The sequence below is a fragment of the Oncorhynchus gorbuscha genome, unplaced genomic scaffold (assembly GCF_021184085.1).
Source record: "Oncorhynchus gorbuscha isolate QuinsamMale2020 ecotype Even-year unplaced genomic scaffold, OgorEven_v1.0 Un_scaffold_8:::fragment_4:::debris, whole genome shotgun sequence".
In the NCBI taxonomy this organism is placed as follows: domain Eukaryota; kingdom Metazoa; phylum Chordata; class Actinopteri; order Salmoniformes; family Salmonidae; genus Oncorhynchus; species Oncorhynchus gorbuscha.
This window is the reverse complement of record NW_025745588.1, coordinates 134,198-153,553: the sequence shown is the minus strand read 5'-3', so window position 1 is coordinate 153,553 and position 19,356 is coordinate 134,198. Positions and strand designations below refer to the sequence as shown.

General features: G+C 43.1%; 20 non-coding genes across 20 annotated transcripts; all 20 read right to left on the bottom strand.

Moving 5' to 3' along the window:
- Positions 1–1,332: 1,332 nt before the first annotated feature.
- On the bottom strand, positions 1,333–1,404 carry trnap-ugg. The gene has a single exon. It is a non-coding gene; the product is annotated as a tRNA-Pro (tRNA).
- Positions 1,405–2,263: 859 nt separating this feature from the next.
- trnap-ugg lies at positions 2,264–2,335 on the bottom strand. Its single transcript has one exon. It is a non-coding gene; the product is annotated as a tRNA-Pro (tRNA).
- An 860-nt stretch (positions 2,336–3,195) lies between these two features.
- On the bottom strand, positions 3,196–3,267 carry trnap-ugg. The gene has a single exon. It is a non-coding gene; the product is annotated as a tRNA-Pro (tRNA).
- Positions 3,268–4,128: 861 nt separating this feature from the next.
- On the bottom strand, positions 4,129–4,200 carry trnap-ugg. Its single transcript has one exon. It is a non-coding gene; the product is annotated as a tRNA-Pro (tRNA).
- An 859-nt stretch (positions 4,201–5,059) lies between these two features.
- trnap-ugg lies at positions 5,060–5,131 on the bottom strand. The gene has a single exon. It is a non-coding gene; the product is annotated as a tRNA-Pro (tRNA).
- An 864-nt stretch (positions 5,132–5,995) lies between these two features.
- On the bottom strand, positions 5,996–6,067 carry trnap-ugg. The gene has a single exon. It is a non-coding gene; the product is annotated as a tRNA-Pro (tRNA).
- An 861-nt stretch (positions 6,068–6,928) lies between these two features.
- Positions 6,929–7,000, bottom strand: trnap-ugg. The gene has a single exon. It is a non-coding gene; the product is annotated as a tRNA-Pro (tRNA).
- Positions 7,001–7,861: 861 nt separating this feature from the next.
- On the bottom strand, positions 7,862–7,933 carry trnap-ugg. Its single transcript has one exon. It is a non-coding gene; the product is annotated as a tRNA-Pro (tRNA).
- An 861-nt stretch (positions 7,934–8,794) lies between these two features.
- trnap-ugg lies at positions 8,795–8,866 on the bottom strand. Its single transcript has one exon. It is a non-coding gene; the product is annotated as a tRNA-Pro (tRNA).
- An 861-nt stretch (positions 8,867–9,727) lies between these two features.
- On the bottom strand, positions 9,728–9,799 carry trnap-ugg. The gene has a single exon. It is a non-coding gene; the product is annotated as a tRNA-Pro (tRNA).
- Positions 9,800–10,664: 865 nt separating this feature from the next.
- On the bottom strand, positions 10,665–10,736 carry trnap-ugg. The gene has a single exon. It is a non-coding gene; the product is annotated as a tRNA-Pro (tRNA).
- An 861-nt stretch (positions 10,737–11,597) lies between these two features.
- Positions 11,598–11,669, bottom strand: trnap-ugg. Its single transcript has one exon. It is a non-coding gene; the product is annotated as a tRNA-Pro (tRNA).
- An 884-nt stretch (positions 11,670–12,553) lies between these two features.
- On the bottom strand, positions 12,554–12,625 carry trnap-ugg. The gene has a single exon. It is a non-coding gene; the product is annotated as a tRNA-Pro (tRNA).
- Positions 12,626–13,486: 861 nt separating this feature from the next.
- Positions 13,487–13,558, bottom strand: trnap-ugg. The gene has a single exon. It is a non-coding gene; the product is annotated as a tRNA-Pro (tRNA).
- Positions 13,559–14,416: 858 nt separating this feature from the next.
- On the bottom strand, positions 14,417–14,487 carry trnap-ugg. The gene has a single exon. It is a non-coding gene; the product is annotated as a tRNA-Pro (tRNA).
- An 865-nt stretch (positions 14,488–15,352) lies between these two features.
- On the bottom strand, positions 15,353–15,424 carry trnap-ugg. Its single transcript has one exon. It is a non-coding gene; the product is annotated as a tRNA-Pro (tRNA).
- An 859-nt stretch (positions 15,425–16,283) lies between these two features.
- trnap-ugg lies at positions 16,284–16,355 on the bottom strand. Its single transcript has one exon. It is a non-coding gene; the product is annotated as a tRNA-Pro (tRNA).
- An 861-nt stretch (positions 16,356–17,216) lies between these two features.
- Positions 17,217–17,288, bottom strand: trnap-ugg. The gene has a single exon. It is a non-coding gene; the product is annotated as a tRNA-Pro (tRNA).
- An 861-nt stretch (positions 17,289–18,149) lies between these two features.
- trnap-ugg lies at positions 18,150–18,221 on the bottom strand. Its single transcript has one exon. It is a non-coding gene; the product is annotated as a tRNA-Pro (tRNA).
- Positions 18,222–19,082: 861 nt separating this feature from the next.
- trnap-ugg lies at positions 19,083–19,154 on the bottom strand. The gene has a single exon. It is a non-coding gene; the product is annotated as a tRNA-Pro (tRNA).
- Between the last annotated feature and the right edge of the window lie 202 nt (positions 19,155–19,356).

The following is a 19,356-nucleotide window of genomic DNA, read 5'->3' as shown; positions in this document are numbered from 1 at the left end:
AGAGCAATATTTGTCAAAACATGACACATCCCTAAAATCTGTCTTCTCATACAAATGTCTGTAGATTCCGAACGGTTTGACCTACAACATAGCTTGACCATTCTATGGAAAGTGGAGACTCTCACAAACACAATGCTGTTCTCAGTTTTGCTCTACGACCCCCACAAGTGCCACGGGACTCGTCTGAAGGTAACCTATGTCCCAGTAAAATGACAGATTTGTTAACCAAGGAAGAAATTAATAAATGTTGTGCTATGCTGAATCCACTAGTGCAGAGCCCAATGGATTAGCAGTCCATTGCCTTAATCACTCATCCACCTGGTCCTGCACTCCTGTGGTGGCAGTCGCCCCTCCAACCAGTTGCCCAAGATCCGCCTGTCTCAGATTGTGAAAGGCTCTTCAAAAGGGCTCGTCCGGGATTTGAACCCGGGACCTCTCGCACCCAAAGGAATCATACCCCTAGACCAACGAGCCATTTATTTCAAGACATTGTTTTGCAGTCGCTAGCAATGACGGTGAAGACATGGATTGACGGGTCGATGTTGCCAGGCCACAGTGAATCACGTGAGTGTTGGTGGTATACTTGTGAGCATAGCTCTCTTCCAAGCAGTTGACCAGGTTTCAGTTCAAATACTCTGTAATTCTTCTGCTGAGTTTTTCAGATTCAATCTTCATTAGCTGTAACAGCAAGAAACAAATTAAGAAAGAGAGAAATGTAGATTTTGACAATGAAAAAGTAGACATCAAAATCAATTGGAACTCATTTCATTTGATCCGATTGACGCACCGGTATGTGAATAAAATAAAAAAAACATTGGAATCTATCAGTATTAAACTAGAAATGTATCGTATTTTGCACTGGATGCTTCTCAATCCTACCATAACTGCTGATGTCACACCTCTGCATCTTTGGTGAAATGTGGCAGAGCGAGAGCAATATTTGTCACATGACACATCCCTAAAATCTGTCTTCTCATACAAATGTCTGTAGATTCCGAACGGTTTGACCTACAACATAGCTTGACCATTCTATGGAAAGTGGAGACTCTCACAAACACAATGCTGTTCTCAGTTTTGCTCTACGACCCCCACAAGTGCCACGGGACTCGTCTGAAGGTAACCTATGTCCCAGTAAAATGACAGATTTGTTAACCAAGGAAGAAATTAATAAATGTTGTGCGATGCTGAATCCACTAGTGCAGAGCCCAATGGATTAGCAGTCCATTGCCTTAATCACTCATCCACCTGGTCCTGCACTCCTGTGGTGGCAGTCGCCCCTCCAACCAGTTGCCCAAGATCCGCCTGTCTCAGATTGTGAAAGGCTCTTCAAAAGGGCTCGTCCGGGATTTGAACCCGGGACCTCTCGCACCCAAAGCGAGAATCATACCCCTAGACCAACGAGCCATTTATTTCAAGACATTGTTTTGCAGTCGCTAGCAATGACTGAAGACATGGATTGACGGGTCGATGTTGCCAGGCCACAGTGAATCACGTGAGTGTTGGTGGTATACTTGTGAGCATAGCTCTCTTCCAAGCAGTTGACCAGGTTTCAGTTCAAATACTCTGTAATTCTTCTGCTGAGTTTTTCAGATTCAATCTTCATTAGCTGTAACAGCAAGAAACAAATTAAGAAAGAGAGAAATGTAGATTTTGACAATGAAAAAGTAGACATCAAAATCAATTGGAACTCATTTCATTTGATCCGATTGACGCACCGGTATGTGAATAAAATAAAAAAAACATTGGAATCTATCAGTATTAAACTAGAAATGTATCGTATTTTGCACTGGATGCTTCTCAATCCTACCATAACTGCTGATGTCACACCTCTGCATCTTTGGTGAAATGTGGCAGAGCGAGAGCAATATTTGTCAAAACATGACACATCCCTAAAATCTGTCTTCTCATACAAATGTCTGTAGATTCCGAACGGTTTGACCTACAACATAGCTTGACCATTCTATGGAAAGTGGAGACTCTCACAAACACAATGCTGTTCTCAGTTTTGCTCTACGACCCCCACAAGTGCCACGGGACTCGTCTGAAGGTAACCTATGTCCCAGTAAAATGACAGATTTGTTAACCAAGGAAGAAATTAATAAATGTTGTGCGATGCTGAATCCACTAGTGCAGAGCCCAATGGATTAGCAGTCCATTGCCTTAATCACTCATCCACCTGGTCCTGCACTCCTGTGGTGGCAGTCGCCCCTCCAACCAGTTGCCCAAGATCCGCCTGTCTCAGATTGTGAAAGGCTCTTCAAAAGGGCTCGTCCGGGATTTGAACCCGGGACCTCTCGCACCCAAAGCGAGAATCATACCCCTAGACCAACGAGCCATTTATTTCAAGACATTGTTTTGCAGTCGCTAGCAATGACGGTGAAGACATGGATTGACGGGTCGATGTTGCCAGGCCACAGTGAATCACGTGAGTGTTGGTGGTATACTTGTGAGCATAGCTCTCTTCCAAGCAGTTGACCAGGTTTCAGTTCAAATACTCTGTAATTCTTCTGCTGAGTTTTTCAGATTCAATCTTCATTAGCTGTAACAGCAAGAAACAAATTAAGAAAGAGAGAAATGTAGATTTTGACAATGAAAAAGTAGACATCAAAATCAATTGGAACTCATTTCATTTGATCCGATTGACGCACCGGTATGTGAATAAAATAAAAAAAACATTGGAATCTATCAGTATTAAACTAGAAATGTATCGTATTTTGCACTGGATGCTTCTCAATCCTACCATAACTGCTGATGTCACACCTCTGCATCTTTGGTGAAATGTGGCAGAGCGAGAGCAATATTTGTCAAAACATGACACATCCCTAAAATCTGTCTTCTCATACAAATGTCTGTAGATTCCGAACGGTTTGACCTACAACATAGCTTGACCATTCTATGGAAAGTGGAGACTCTCACAAACACAATGCTGTTCTCAGTTTTGCTCTCGACCCCCACAAGTGCCACGGGACTCGTCTGAAGGTAACCTATGTCCCAGTAAAATGACAGATTTGTTAACCAAGGAAGAAATTAATAAATGTTGTGCGATGCTGAATCCACTAGTGCAGAGCCCAATGGATTAGCAGTCCATTGCCTTAATCACTCATCCACCTGGTCCTGCACTCCTGTGGTGGCAGTCGCCCCTCCAACCAGTTGCCCAAGATCCGCCTGTCTCAGATTGTGAAAGGCTCTTCAAAAGGGCTCGTCCGGGATTTGAACCCGGGACCTCTCGCACCCAAAGCGAGAATCATACCCCTAGACCAACGAGCCATTTATTTCAAGACATTGTTTTGCAGTCGCTAGCAATGACGGTGAAGACATGGATTGACGGGTCGATGTTGCCAGGCCACAGTGAATCACGTGAGTGTTGGTGGTATACTTGTGAGCATAGCTCTCTTCCAAGCAGTTGACCAGGTTTCAGTTCAAATACTCTGTAATTCTTCTGCTGAGTTTTTCAGATTCAATCTTCATTAGCTGTAACAGCAAGAAACAAATTAAGAAAGAGAGAAATGTAGATTTTGACAATGAAAAAGTAGACATCAAAATCAATTGGAACTCATTTCATTTGATCCGATTGACGCACCGGTATGTGAATAATAAAAAAAAAACATTGGAATCTATCAGTATTAAACTAGAAATGTATCGTATTTTGCACTGGATGCTTCTCAATCCTACCATAACTGCTGATGTCACACCTCTGCATCTTTGGTGAAATGTGGCAGAGCGAGAGCAATATTTGTCAAAACATGACACATCCCTAAAATCTGTCTTCTCATACAAATGTCTGTAGATTCCGAACGGTTTGACCTACAACATAGCTTGACCATTCTATGGAAAGTGGAGACTCTCACAAACACAATGCTGTTCTCAGTTTTGCTCTACGACCCCCACAAGTGCCACGGGACTCGTCTGAAGGTAACCTATGTCCCAGTAAAATGACAGATTTTTTAACCAAGGAAGAAATTAATAAATGTTGTGCGATGCTGAATCCACTAGTGCAGAGCCCAATGGATTAGCAGTCCATTGCCTTAATCACTCATCCACCTGGTCCTGCACTCCTGTGGTGGCAGTCGCCCCTCCAACCAGTTGCCCAAGATCCGCCTGTCTCAGATTGTGAAAGGCTCTTCAAAAGGGCTCGTCCGGGATTTGAACCCGGGACCTCTCGCACCCAAAGCGAGAATCATACCCCTAGACCAACGAGCCATTTATTTCAAGACATTGTTTTGCAGTCGCTAGCAATGACGGTGAAGACATGGATTGACGGGTCGATGTTGCCAGGCCACAGTGAATCACGTGAGTGTTGGTGGTATACTTGTGAGCATAGCTCTCTTCCAAGCAGTTGACCAGGTTTCAGTTCAAATACTCTGTAATTCTTCTGCTGAGTTTTTCAGATTCAATCTTCATTAGCTGTAACAGCAAGAAACAAATTAAGAAAGAGAGAAAATGATTTTGACAATGAAAAAGTAGACATCAAAATCAATTGGAACTCATTTCATTTGATCCGATTGACGCACCGGTATGTGAATAAAATAAAAAAAACATTGGAATCTATCAGTATTAAACTAGAAATGTATCGTATTTTGCACTGGATGCTTCTCAATCCTACCATAACTGCTGATGTCACACCTCTGCATCTTTGGTGAAATGTGGCAGAGCGAGAGCAATATTTGTCAAAACATGACACATCCCTAAAATCTGTCTTCTCATACAAATGTCTGTAGATTCCGAACGGTTTGACCTACAACATAGCTTGACCATTCTATGGAAAGTGGAGACTCTCACAAACACAATGCTGTTCTCAGTTTTGCTCTACGACCCCCACAAGTGCCACGGGACTCGTCTGAAGGTAACCTATGTCCCAGTAAAATGACAGATTTGTTAACCAAGGAAGAAATTAATAAATGTTGTGCGATGCTGAATCCACTAGTGCAGAGCCCAATGGATTAGCAGTCCATTGCCTTAATCACTCATCCACCTGGTCCTGCACTCCTGTGGTGGCAGTCGCCCCTCCAACCAGTTGCCCAAGATCCGCCTGTCTCAGATTGTGAAAGGCTCTTCAAAAGGGCTCGTCCGGGATTTGAACCCGGGACCTCTCGCACCCAAAGCGAGAATCATACCCCTAGACCAACGAGCCATTTATTTCAAGACATTGTTTTGCAGTCGCTAGCAATGACGGTGAAGACATGGATTGACGGGTCGATGTTGCCAGGCCACAGTGAATCACGTGAGTGTTGGTGGTATACTTGTGAGCATAGCTCTCTTCCAAGCAGTTGACCAGGTTTCAGTTCAAATACTCTGTAATTCTTCTGCTGAGTTTTTCAGATTCAATCTTCATTAGCTGTAACAGCAAGAAACAAATTAAGAAAGAGAGAAATGTAGATTTTGACAATGAAAAAGTAGACATCAAAATCAATTGGAACTCATTTCATTTGATCCGATTGACGACGCACCGGTATGTGAATAAAATAAAAAAAACATTGGAATCTATCAGTATTAAACTAGAAATGTATCGTATTTTGCACTGGATGCTTCTCAATCCTACCATAACTGCTGATGTCACACCTCTGCATCTTTGGTGAAATGTGGCAGAGCGAGAGCAATATTTGTCAAAACATGACACATCCCTAAAATCTGTCTTCTCATACAAATGTCTGTAGATTCCGAACGGTTTGACCTACAACATAGCTTGACCATTCTATGGAAAGTGGAGACTCTCACAAACACAATGCTGTTCTCAGTTTTGCTCTACGACCCCCACAAGTGCCACGGGACTCGTCTGAAGGTAACCTATGTCCCAGTAAAATGACAGATTTGTTAACCAAGGAAGAAATTAATAAATGTTGTGCGATGCTGAATCCACTAGTGCAGAGCCCAATGGATTAGCAGTCCATTGCCTTAATCACTCATCCACCTGGTCCTGCACTCCTGTGGTGGCAGTCGCCCCCCCAAACAGTTGCCCAAGATCCGCCTGTCTCAGATTGTGAAAGGCTCTTCAAAAGGGCTCGTCCGGGATTTGAACCCGGGACCTCTCGCACCCAAAGCGAGAATCATACCCCTAGACCAACGAGCCATTTATTTCAAGACATTGTTTTGCAGTCGCTAGCAATGACGGTGAAGACATGGATTGACGGGTCGATGTTGCCAGGCCACAGTGAATCACGTGAGTGTTGGTGGTATACTTGTGAGCATAGCTCTCTTCCAAGCAGTTGACCAGGTTTCAGTTCAAATACTCTGTAATTCTTCTGCTGAGTTTTTCAGATTCAATCTTCATTAGCTGTAACAGCAAGAAACAAATTAAGAAAGAGAGAAATGTAGATTTTGACAATGAAAAAGTAGACATCAAAATCAATTGGAACTCATTTCATTTGATCCGATTGACGCACCGGTATGTGAATAAAATAAAAAAAACATTGGAATCTATCAGTATTAAACTAGAAATGTATCGTATTTTGCACTGGATGCTTCTCAATCCTACCATAACTGCTGATGTCACACCTCTGCATCTTTGGTGAAATGTGGCAGAGCGAGAGCAATATTTGTCAAAACATGACACATCCCTAAAATCTGTCTTCTCATACAAATGTCTGTAGATTCCGAACGGTTTGACCTACAACATAGCTTGACCATTCTATGGAAAGTGGAGACTCTCACAAACACAATGCTGTTCTCAGTTTTGCTCTACGACCCCCACAAGTGCCACGGGACTCGTCTGAAGGTAACCTATGTCCCAGTAAAATGACAGATTTGTTAACCAAGGAAGAAATTAATAAATGTTGTGCGATGCTGAATCCACTAGTGCAGAGCCCAATGGATTAGCAGTCCATTGCCTTAATCACTCATCCACCTGGTCCTGCACTCCTGTGGTGGCAGTCGCCCCTCCAACCAGTTGCCCAAGATCCGCCTGTCTCAGATTGTGAAAGGCTCTTCAAAAGGGCTCGTCCGGGATTTGAACCCGGGACCTCTCGCACCCAAAGCGAGAATCATACCCCTAGACCAACGAGCCATTTATTTCAAGACATTGTTTTGCAGTCGCTAGCAATGACGGTGAAGACATGGATTGACGGGTCGATGTTGCCAGGCCACAGTGAATCACGTGAGTGTTGGTGGTATACTTGTGAGCATAGCTCTCTTCCAAGCAGTTGACCAGGTTTCAGTTCAAATACTCTGTAATTCTTCTGCTGAGTTTTTCAGATTCAATCTTCATTAGCTGTAACAGCAAGAAACAAATTAAGAAAGAGAGAAATGTAGATTTTGACAATGAAAAAGTAGACATCAAAATCAATTGGAACTCATTTCATTTGATCCGATTGACGCACCGGTATGTGAATAAAATAAAAAAAACATTGGAATCTATCAGTATTAAACTAGAAATGTATCGTATTTTGCACTGGATGCTTCTCAATCCTACCATAACTGCTGATGTCACACCTCTGCATCTTTGGTGAAATGTGGCAGAGCGAGAGCAATATTTGTCAAAACATGACACATCCCTAAAATCTGTCTTCTCATACAAATGTCTGTAGATTCCGAACGGTTTGACCTACAACATAGCTTGACCATTCTATGGAAAGTGGAGACTCTCACAAACACAATGCTGTTCTCAGTTTTGCTCTACGACCCCCACAAGTGCCACGGGACTCGTCTGAAGGTAACCTATGTCCCAGTAAAATGACAGATTTGTTAACCAAGGAAGAAATTAATAAATGTTGTGCGATGCTGAATCCACTAGTGCAGAGCCCAATGGATTAGCAGTCCATTGCCTTAATCACTCATCCACCTGGTCCTGCACTCCTGTGGTGGCAGTCGCCCCTCCAACCAGTTGCCCAAGATCCGCCTGTCTCAGATTGTGAAAGGCTCTTCAAAAGGGCTCGTCCGGGATTTGAACCCGGGACCTCTCGCACCCAAAGCGAGAATCATACCCCTAGACCAACGAGCCATTTATTTCAAGACATTGTTTTGCAGTCGCTAGCAATGACGGTGAAGACATGGATTGACGGGTCGATGTTGCCAGGCCACAGTGAATCACGTGAGTGTTGGTGGTATACTTGTGAGCATAGCTCTCTTCCAAGCAGTTGACCAGGTTTCAGTTCAAATACTCTGTAATTCTTCTGCTGAGTTTTTCAGATTCAATCTTCATTAGCTGTAACAGCAAGAAACAAATTAAGAAAGAGAGAAATGTAGATTTTGACAATGAAAAAGTAGACATCAAAATCAATTGGAACTCATTTCATTTGATCCGATTGACGCACCGGTATGTGAATAAAAAAAAAAAAAAATTGGAATCTATCAGTATTAAACTAGAAATGTATCGTATTTTGCACTGGATGCTTCTCAATCCTACCATAACTGCTGATGTCACACCTCTGCATCTTTGGTGAAATGTGGCAGAGCGAGAGCAATATTTGTCAAAACATGACACATCCCTAAAATCTGTCTTCTCATACAAATGTCTGTAGATTCCGAACGGTTTGACCTACAACATAGCTTGACCATTCTATGGAAAGTGGAGACTCTCACAAACACAATGCTGTTCTCAGTTTTGCTCTACGACCCCCACAAGTGCCACGGGACTCGTCTGAAGGTAACCTATGTCCCAGTAAAATGACAGATTTGTTAACCAAGGAAGAAATTAATAAATGTTGTGCGATGCTGAATCCACTAGTGCAGAGCCCAATGGATTAGCAGTCCATTGCCTTAATCACTCATCCACCTGGTCCTGCACTCCTGTGGTGGCAGTCGCCCCTCCAACCAGTTGCCCAAGATCCGCCTGTCTCAGATTGTGAAAGGCTCTTCAAAAGGGCTCGTCCGGGATTTGAACCCGGGACCTCTCGCACCCAAAGCGAGAATCATACCCCTAGACCAACGAGCCATTTATTTCAAGACATTGTTTTGCAGTCGCTAGCAATGACGGTGAAGACATGGATTGACGGGTCGATGTTGCCAGGCCACAGTGAATCACGTGAGTGTTGGTGGTATACTTGTGAGCATAGCTCTCTTCCAAGCAGTTGACCAGGTTTCAGTTCAAATACTCTGTAATTCTTCTGCTGAGTTTTTCAGATTCAATCTTCATTAGCTGTAACAGCAAGAAACAAATTAAGAAAGAGAGAAATGTAGATTTTGACAATGAAAAAGTAGACATCAAAATCAATTGGAACTCATTTCATTTGATCCGATTGACGCACCGGTATGTGAATAAAATAAAAAAAACATTGGAATCTATCAGTATTAAACTAGAAATGTATCGTATTTTGCACTGGATGCTTCTCAATCCTACCATAACTGCTGATGTCACACCTCTGCATCTTTGGTGAAATGTGGCAGAGCGAGAGCAATATTTGTCAAAACATGACACATCCCTAAAATCTGTCTTCTCATACAAATGTCTGTAGATTCCGAACGGTTTGACCTACAACATAGCTTGACCATTCTATGGAAAGTGGAGACTCTCACAAACACAATGCTGTTCTCAGTTTTGCTCTACGACCCCCACAAGTGCCACGGGACTCGTCTGAAGGTAACCTATGTCCCAGTAAAATGACAGATTTGTTAACCAAGGAAGAAATTAATAAATGTTGTGCGATGCTGAATCCACTAGTGCAGAGCCCAATGGATTAGCAGTCCATTGCCTTAATCACTCATCCACCTGGTCCTGCACTCCTGTGGTGGCAGTCGCCCCTCCAACCAGTTGCCCAAGATCCGCCTGTCTCAGATTGTGAAAGGCTCTTCAAAAGGGCTCGTCCGGGATTTGAACCCGGGACCTCTCGCACCCAAAGCGAGAATCATACCCCTAGACCAACGAGCCATTTATTTCAAGACATTGTTTTGCAGTCGCTAGCAATGACGGTGAAGACATGGATTGACGGGTCGATGTTGCCAGGCCACAGTGAATCACGTGAGTGTTGGTGGTATACTTGTGAGCATAGCTCTCTTCCAAGCAGTTGACCAGGTTTCAGTTCAAATACTCTGTAATTCTTCTGCTGAGTTTTTCAGATTCAATCTTCATTAGCTGTAACAGCAAGAAACAAATTAAGAAAGAGAGAAATGTAGATTTTGACAATGAAAAAGTAGACATCAAAATCAATTGGAACTCATTTCATTTGATCCGATTGACGCACCGGTATGTGAATAAAATAAAAAAAAAAAACATTGGAATCTATCAGTATTAAACTAGAAATGTATCGTATTTTGCACTGGATGCTTCTCAATCCTACCATAACTGCTGATGTCACACCTCTGCATCTTTGGTGAAATGTGGCAGAGCGAGAGCAATATTTGTCAAAACATGACACATCCCTAAAATCTGTCTTCTCATACAAATGTCTGTAGATTCCGAACGGTTTGACCTACAACATAGCTTGACCATTCTATGGAAAGTGGAGACTCTCACAAACACAATGCTGTTCTCAGTTTTGCTCTACGACCCCCACAAGTGCCACGGGACTCGTCTGAAGGTAACCTATGTCCCAGTAAAATGACAGATTTGTTAACCAAGGAAGAAATTAATAAATGTTGTGCGATGCTGAATCCACTAGTGCAGAGCCCAATGGATTAGCAGTCCATTGCCTTAATCACTCATCCACCTGGTCCTGCACTCCTGTGGTGGCAGTCGCCCCTCCAACCAGTTGCCCAAGATCCGCCTGTCTCAGATTGTGAAAGGCTCTTCAAAAGGGCTCGTCCGGGATTTGAACCCGGGACCTCTCGCACCCAAAGCGAGAATCATACCCCTAGACCAACGAGCCATTTATTTCAAGACATTGTTTTGCAGTCGCTAGCAATGACGGTGAAGACATGGATTGACGGGTCGATGTTGCCAGGCCACAGTGAATCACGTGAGTGTTGGTGGTATACTTGTGAGCATAGCTCTCTTCCAAGCAGTTGACCAGGTTTCAGTTCAAATACTCTGTAATTCTTCTGCTGAGTTTTTCAGATTCAATCTTCATTAGCTGTAACAGCAAGAAACAAATTAAGAAAGAGAGAAATGTAGATTTTGACAATGAAAAAGTAGACATCAAAATCAATTGGAACTCATTTCATTTGATCCGATTGACGCACCGGTATGTGAATAAAATAAAAAAAACATTGGAATCTATCAGTATTAAACTAGAAATGTATCGTATTTTGCACTGGATGCTTCTCAATCCTACCATAACTGCTGATGTCACACCTCTGCATCTTTGGTGAAATGTGGCAGAGCGAGAGCAATATTTGTCAAAACATGACACATCCCTAAAATCTGTCTTCTCATACAAATGTCTGTAGATTCCGAACGGTTTGACCTACAACATAGCTTGACCATTCTATGGAAAGTGGAGACTCTCACAAACACAATGCTGTTCTCAGTTTTGCTCTACGACCCCCACAAGTGCCACGGGACTCGTCTGAAGGTAACCTATGTCCCAGTAAAATGACAGATTTGTTAACCAAGGAAGAAATTAATAAATGTTGTGCGATGCTGAATCCACTAGTGCAGAGCCCAATGGATTAGCAGTCCATTGCCTTAATCACTCATCCACCTGGTCCTGCACTCCTGTGGTGGCAGTCGCCCCTCCAACCAGTTGCCCAAGATCCGCCTGTCTCAGATTGTGAAAGGCTCTTCAAAAGGGCTCGTCCGGGATTTGAACCCGGGACCTCTCGCACCCAAAGCGAGAATCATACCCCTAGACCAACGAGCCATTTATTTCAAGACATTGTTTTGCAGTCGCTAGCAATGACGGTGAAGACATGGATTGACGGGTCGATGTTGCCAGGCCACAGTGAATCACGTGAGTGTTGGTGGTATACTTGTGAGCATAGCTCTCTTCCAAGCAGTTGACCAGGTTTCAGTTCAAATACTCTGTAATTCTTCTGCTGAGTTTTTCAGATTCAATCTTCATTAGCTGTAACAGCAAGAAACAAATTAAGAAAGAGAGAAATGTAGATTTTGACAATGAAAAAGTAGACATCAAAATCAATTGGAACTCATTTCATTTGATCCGATTGACGCACCGGTATGTGAATAAAATAAAAAAAACATTGGAATCTATCAGTATTAAACTAGAAATGTATCGTATTTTGCACTGGATGCTTCTCAATCCTACCATAACTGCTGATGTCACACCTCTGCATCTTTGGTGAAATGTGGCAGAGCGAGAGCAATATTTGTCAAAACATGACACATCCCTAAAATCTGTCTTCTCATACAAATGTCTGTAGATTCCGAACGGTTTGACCTACAACATAGCTTGACCATTCTATGGAAAGTGGAGACTCTCACAAACACAATGCTGTTCTCAGTTTTGCTCTACGACCCCCACAAGTGCCACGGGACTCGTCTGAAGGTAACCTATGTCCCAGTAAAATGACAGATTTGTTAACCAAGGAAGAAATTAATAAATGTTGTGCGATGCTGAATCCACTAGTGCAGAGCCCAATGGATTAGCAGTCCATTGCCTTAATCACTCATCCCCCTGGTCCTGCACCACTCATCCCCCTGGTCCTGCACTCCTGTGGTGGCAGTCGCCCCTCCAACCAGTTGCCCAAGATCCGCCTGTCTCAGATTGTGAAAGGCTCTTCAAAAGGGCTCGTCCGGGATTTGAACCCGGGACCTCTCGCACCCAAAGCGAGAATCATACCCCTAGACCAACGAGCCATTTATTTCAAGACATTGTTTTGCAGTCGCTAGCAATGACGGTGAAGACATGGATTGACGGGTCGATGTTGCCAGGCCACAGTGAATCACGTGAGTGTTGGTGGTATACTTGTGAGCATAGCTCTCTTCCAAGCAGTTGACCAGGTTTCAGTTCAAATACTCTGTAATTCTTCTGCTGAGTTTTTCAGATTCAATCTTCATTAGCTGTAACAGCAAGAAACAAATTAAGAAAGAGAGAAATGTAGATTTTGACAATGAAAAAGTAGACATCAAAATCAATTGGAACTCATTTCATTTGATCCGATTGACGCACCGGTATGTGAATAAAATAAAAAAAACATTGGAATCTATCAGTATTAAACTAGAAATGTATCGTATTTTGCACTGGATGCTTCTCAATCCTACCATAACTGCTGATGTCACACCTCTGCATCTTTGGTGAAATGTGGCAGAGCGAGAGCAATATTTGTCAAAACATGACACATCCCTAAAATCTGTCTTCTCATACAAATGTCTGTAGATTCCGAACGGTTTGACCTACAACATAGCTTGACCATTCTATGGAAAGTGGAGACTCTCACAAACACAATGCTGTTCTCAGTTTTGCTCTACGACCCCCACAAGTGCCACGGGACTCGTCTGAAGGTAACCTATGTCCCAGTAAAATGACAGATTTGTTAACCAAGGAAGAAATTAATAAATGTTGTGCGATGCTGAATCCACTAGTGCAGAGCCCAATGGATTAGCAGTCCATTGCCTTAATCACTCATCCACCTGGTCCTGCACTCCTGTGGTGGCAGTCGCCCCTCCAACCAGTTGCCCAAGATCCGCCTGTCTCAGATTGTGAAAGGCTCTTCAAAAGGGCTCGTCCGGGATTTGAACCCGGGACCTCTCGCACCCAAAGCGAGAATCATACCCCTAGACCAACGAGCCATTTATTTCAAGACATTGTTTTGCAGTCGCTAGCAATGACGGTGAAGACATGGATTGACGGGTCGATGTTGCCAGGCCACAGTGAATCACGTGAGTGTTGGTGGTATACTTGTGAGCATAGCTCTCTTCCAAGCAGTTGACCAGGTTTCAGTTCAAATACTCTGTAATTCTTCTGCTGAGTTTTTCAGATTCAATCTTCATTAGCTGTAACAGCAAGAAACAAATTAAGAAAGAGAGAAATGTAGATTTTGACAATGAAAAAGTAGACATCAAAATCAATTGGAACTCATTTCATTTGATCCGATTGACGCACCGGTATGTGAAAAAAAAAAAAACATTGGAATCTATCAGTATTAAACTAGAAATGTATCGTATTTTGCACTGGATGCTTCTCAATCCTACCATAACTGCTGATGTCACACCTCTGCATCTTTGGTGAAATGTGGCAGAGCGAGAGCAATATTTGTCAAAACATGACACATCCCTAAAATCTGTCTTCTCATACAAATGTCTGTAGATTCCGAACGGTTTGACCTACAACATAGCTTGACCATTCTATGGAAAGTGGAGACTCTCACAAACACAATGCTGTTCTCAGTTTTGCTCTACGACCCCCACAAGTGCCACGGGACTCGTCTGAAGGTAACCTATGTCCCAGTAAAATGACAGATTTGTTAACCAAGGAAGAAATTAATAAATGTTGTGCGATGCTGAATCCACTAGTGCAGAGCCCAATGGATTAGCAGTCCATTGCCTTAATCACTCATCCACCTGGTCCTGCACTCCTGTGGTGGCAGTCGCCCCTCCAACCAGTTGCCCAAGATCCGCCTGTCTCAGATTGTGAAAGGCTCTTCAAAAGGGCTCGTCCGGGATTTGAACCCGGGACCTCTCGCACCCAAAGCGAGAATCATACCCCTAGACAACGAGCCATTTATTTCAAGACATTGTTTTGCAGTCGCTAGCAATGACGGTGAAGACATGGATTGACGGGTCGATGTTGCCAGGCCACAGTGAATCACGTGAGTGTTGGTGGTATACTTGTGAGCATAGCTCTCTTCCAAGCAGTTGACCAGGTTTCAGTTCAAATACTCTGTAATTCTTCTGCTGAGTTTTTCAGATTCAATCTTCATTAGCTGTAACAGCAAGAAACAAATTAAGAAAGAGAGAAATGTAGATTTTGACAATGAAAAAGTAGACATCAAAATCAATTGGAACTCATTTCATTTGATCCGATTGACGCACCGGTATGTGAATAAAATAAAAAAAAAAAACATTGGAATCTATCAGTATTAAACTAGAAATGTATCGTATTTTGCACTGGATGCTTCTCAATCCTACCATAACTGCTGATGTCACACCTCTGCATCTTTGGTGAAATGTGGCAGAGCGAGAGCAATATTTGTCAAAACATGACACATCCCTAAAATCTGTCTTCTCATACAAATGTCTGTAGATTCCGAACGGTTTGACCTACAACATAGCTTGACCATTCTATGGAAAGTGGAGACTCTCACAAACACAATGCTGTTCTCAGTTTTGCTCTACGACCCCCACAAGTGCCACGGGACTCGTCTGAAGGTAACCTATGTCCCAGTAAAATGACAGATTTGTTAACCAAGGAAGAAATTAATAAATGTTGTGCGATGCTGAATCCACTAGTGCAGAGCCCAATGGATTAGCAGTCCATTGCCTTAATCACTCATCCACCTGGTCCTGCACTCCTGTGGTGGCAGTCGCCCCTCCAACCAGTTGCCCAAGATCCGCCTGTCTCAGATTGTGAAAGGCTCTTCAAAAGGGCTCGTCCGGGATTTGAACCCGGGACCTCTCGCACCCAAAGCGAGAATCATACCCCTAGACCAACGAGCCATTTATTTCAAGACATTGTTTTGCAGTCGCTAGCAATGACGGTGAAGACATGGATACGGGTCGATGTTGCCAGGCCACAGTGAATCACGTGAGTGTTGGTGGTATACTTGTGAGCATAGCTCTCTTCCAAGCAGTTGACCAGGTTTCAGTTCAAATACTCTGTAATTCTTCTGCTGAGTTTTTCAGATTCAATCTTCATTAGCTGTAACAGCAAGAAACAAATTAAGAAAGAGAGAAATGTAGATTTTGACAATGAAAAAGTAGACATCAAAATCAATTGGAACTCATTTCATTTGATCCGATTGACGCACCGGTATGTGAATAAAATAAAAAAAACATTGGAATCTATCAGTATTAAACTAGAAATGTATCGTATTTTGCACTGGATGCTTCTCAATCCTACCATAACTGCTGATGTCACACCTCTGCATCTTTGGTGAAATGTGGCAGAGCGAGAGCAATATTTGTCAAAACATGACACATCCCTAAAATCTGTCTTCTCATACAAATGTCTGTAGATTCCGAACGGTTTGACCTACAACATAGCTTGACCATTCTATGGAAAGTGGAGACTCTCACAAACACAATGCTGTTCTCAGTTTTGCTCTACGACCCCCACAAGTGCCACGGGACTCGTCTGAAGGTAACCTATGTCCCAGTAAAATGACAGATTTGTTAACCAAGGAAGAAATTAATAAATGTTGTGCGATGCTGAATCCACTAGTGCAGAGCCCAATGGATTAGCAGTCCATTGCCTTAATCACTCATCCACCTGGTCCTGCACTCCTGTGGTGGCAGTCGCCCCTCCAACCAGTTGCCCAAGATCCGCCTGTCTCAGATTGTGAAAGGCTCTTCAAAAGGGCTCGTCCGGGATTTGAACCCGGGACCTCTCGCACCCAAAGCGAGAATCATACCCCTAGACCAACGAGCCATTTATTTCAAGACATTGTTTTGCAGTCACTAGCAATGACGGTGAAGACATGGATTGACGGGTCGATGTTGCCAGGCCACAGTGAATCACGTGAGTGTTGGTGGTATACTTGTGAGCATAGCTCTCTTCCAAGCAGTTGACCAGGTTTCAGTTCAAATACTCTGTAATTCTTCTGCTGAGTTTTTCAGATTCAATCTTCATTAGCTGTAACAGCAAGAAACAAATTAAGAAAGAGAGAAATGTAGATTTTGACAATGAAAAAGTAGACATCAAAATCAATTGGAACTCATTTCATTTGATCCGATTGACGCACCGGTATGTGAATAAAATAAAAAAAACATTGGAATCTATCAGTATTAAACTAGAAATGTATCGTATTTTGCACTGGATGCTTCTCAATCCTACCATAACTGCTGATGTCACACCTCTGCATCTTTGGTGAAATGTGGCAGAGCGAGAGCAATATTTGTCAAAACATGACACATCCCTAAAATCTGTCTTCTCATACAAATGTCTGTAGATTCCGAACGGTTTGACCTACAACATAGCTTGACCATTCTATGGAAAGTGGAGACTCTCACAAACACAATGCTGTTCTCAGTTTTGCTCTACGACCCCCACAAGTGCCACGGGACTCGTCTGAAGGTAACCTATGTCCCAGTAAAATGACAGATTTGTTAACCAAGGAAGAAATTAATAAATGTTGTGCGATGCTGAATCCACTAGTGCAGAGCCCAATGGATTAGCAGTCCATTGCCTTAATCACTCATCCACCTGGTCCTGCACTCCTGTGGTGGCAGTCGCCCCTCCAACCAGTTGCCCAAGATCCGCCTGTCTCAGATTGTGAAAGGCTCTTCAAAAGGGCTCGTCCGGGATTTGAACCCGGGACCTCTCGCACCCAAAGCGAGAATCATACCCCTAGACCAACGAGCCATTTATTTCAAGACATTGTTTTGCAGTCGCTAGCAATGACGGTGAAGACATGGATTGACGGGTCGATGTTGCCAGGCCACAGTGAATCACGTGAGTGTTGGTGGTATACTTGTGAGCATAGCTCTCTTCCAAGCAGTTGACCAGGTTTCAGTTCAAATACTCTGTAATTCTTCTGCTGAGTTTTTCAGATTCAATCTTCATTAGCTGTAACAGCAAGAAACAAATTAAGAAAGAGAGAAATGTAGATTTTGACAATGAAAAAGTAGACATCAAAATCAATTGGAACTCATTTCATTTGATCCGATTGACGCACCGGTATGTGAATAAAATAAAAAAAACATTGGAATCTATCAGTATTAAACTAGAAATGTATCGTATTTTGCACTGGATGCTTCTCAATCCTACCATAACTGCTGATGTCACACCTCTGCATCTTTGGTGAAATGTGGCAGAGCGAGAGCAATATTTGTCAAAACATGACACATCCCTAAAATCTGTCTTCTCATACAAATGTCTGTAGATTCCGAACGGTTTGACCTACAACATAGCTTGACCATTCTATGGAAAGTGGAGACTCTCACAAACACAATGCTGTTCTCAGTTTTGCTCTACGACCCCCACAAGTGCCACGGGACTCGTCTGAAGGTAACCTATGTCCCAGTAAAATGACAGATTTGTTAACCAAGGAAGAAATTAATAAATGTTGTGCGATGCTGAATCCACTAGTGCAGAGCCCAATGGATTAGCAGTCCATTGCCTTAATCACTCATCCACCTGGTCCTGCACTCCTGTGGTGGCAGTCGCCCCTCCAACCAGTTGCCCAAGATCCGCCTGTCTCAGATTGTGAAAGGCTCTTCAAAAGGGCTCGTCCGGGATTTGAACCCGGGACCTCTCGCACCCAAAGCGAGAATCATACCCCTAGACCAACGAGCCATTTATTTCAAGACATTGTTTTGCAGTCGCTAGCAATGACGGTGAAGACATGGATTGACGGGTCGATGTTGCCAGGCCACAGTGAATCACGTGAGTGTTGGTGGTATACTTGTGAGCATAGCTCTCTTCCAAGCAGTTGACCAGGTTTCAGTTCAAATACTCTGTAATTCTTCTGCTGAGTTTTTCAGATTCAATCTTCATTAGCTGTAACAGCAAGAAACAAATTAAGAAAGAGAGAAATGTAGATTTTGACAATGAAAAAGTAGACATCAAAATCAATTGGAACTCATTTCATTTGATCCGATTGACGCACCGGTATGTGAATAAAATAAAAAAAACATTGGAATCTATCAGTATTAAACTAGAAATGTATCGTATTTTGCACTGGATGCTTCTCAATCCTACCATAACTGCTGATGTCACACCTCTGCATCTTTGGTGAAATGTGGCAGAGCGAGAGCAATATTTGTCAAAACATGACACATCCCTAAAATCTGTCTTCTCATACAAATGTCTGTAGATTCCGAACGGTTTGACCTACAACATAGCTTGACCATTCTATGGAAAGTGGAGACTCTCACAAACACAATGCTGTTCTCAGTTTTGCTCTACGACCCCCACAAGTGCCACGGGACTCGTCTGAAGGTAACCTATGTCCCAGTAAAATGACAGATTTGTTAACCAAGGAAGAAATTAATAAATGTTGTGCGATGCTGAATCCACTAGTGCAGAGCCCAATGGATTAGCAGTCCATTGCCTTAATCACTCATCCACCTGGTCCTGCACTCCTGTGGTGGCAGTCGCCCCTCCAACCAGTTGCCCAAGATCCGCCTGTCTCAGATTGTGAAAGGCTCTTCAAAAGGGCTCGTCCGGGATTTGAACCCGGGACCTCTCGCACCCAAAGCGAGAATCATACCCCTAGACCAACGAGCCATTTATTTCAAGACATTGTTTTGCAGTCGCTAGCAATGACGGTGAAGACATGGATTGACGGGTCGATGTTGCCAGGCCACAGTGAATCACGTGAGTGTTGGTGGTATACTTGTGAGCATAGCTCTCTTCCAAGCAGTTGACCAGGTTTCAGTTCAAATACTCTGTAATTCTTCTGCTGAGTTTTTCAGATTCAATCTTCATT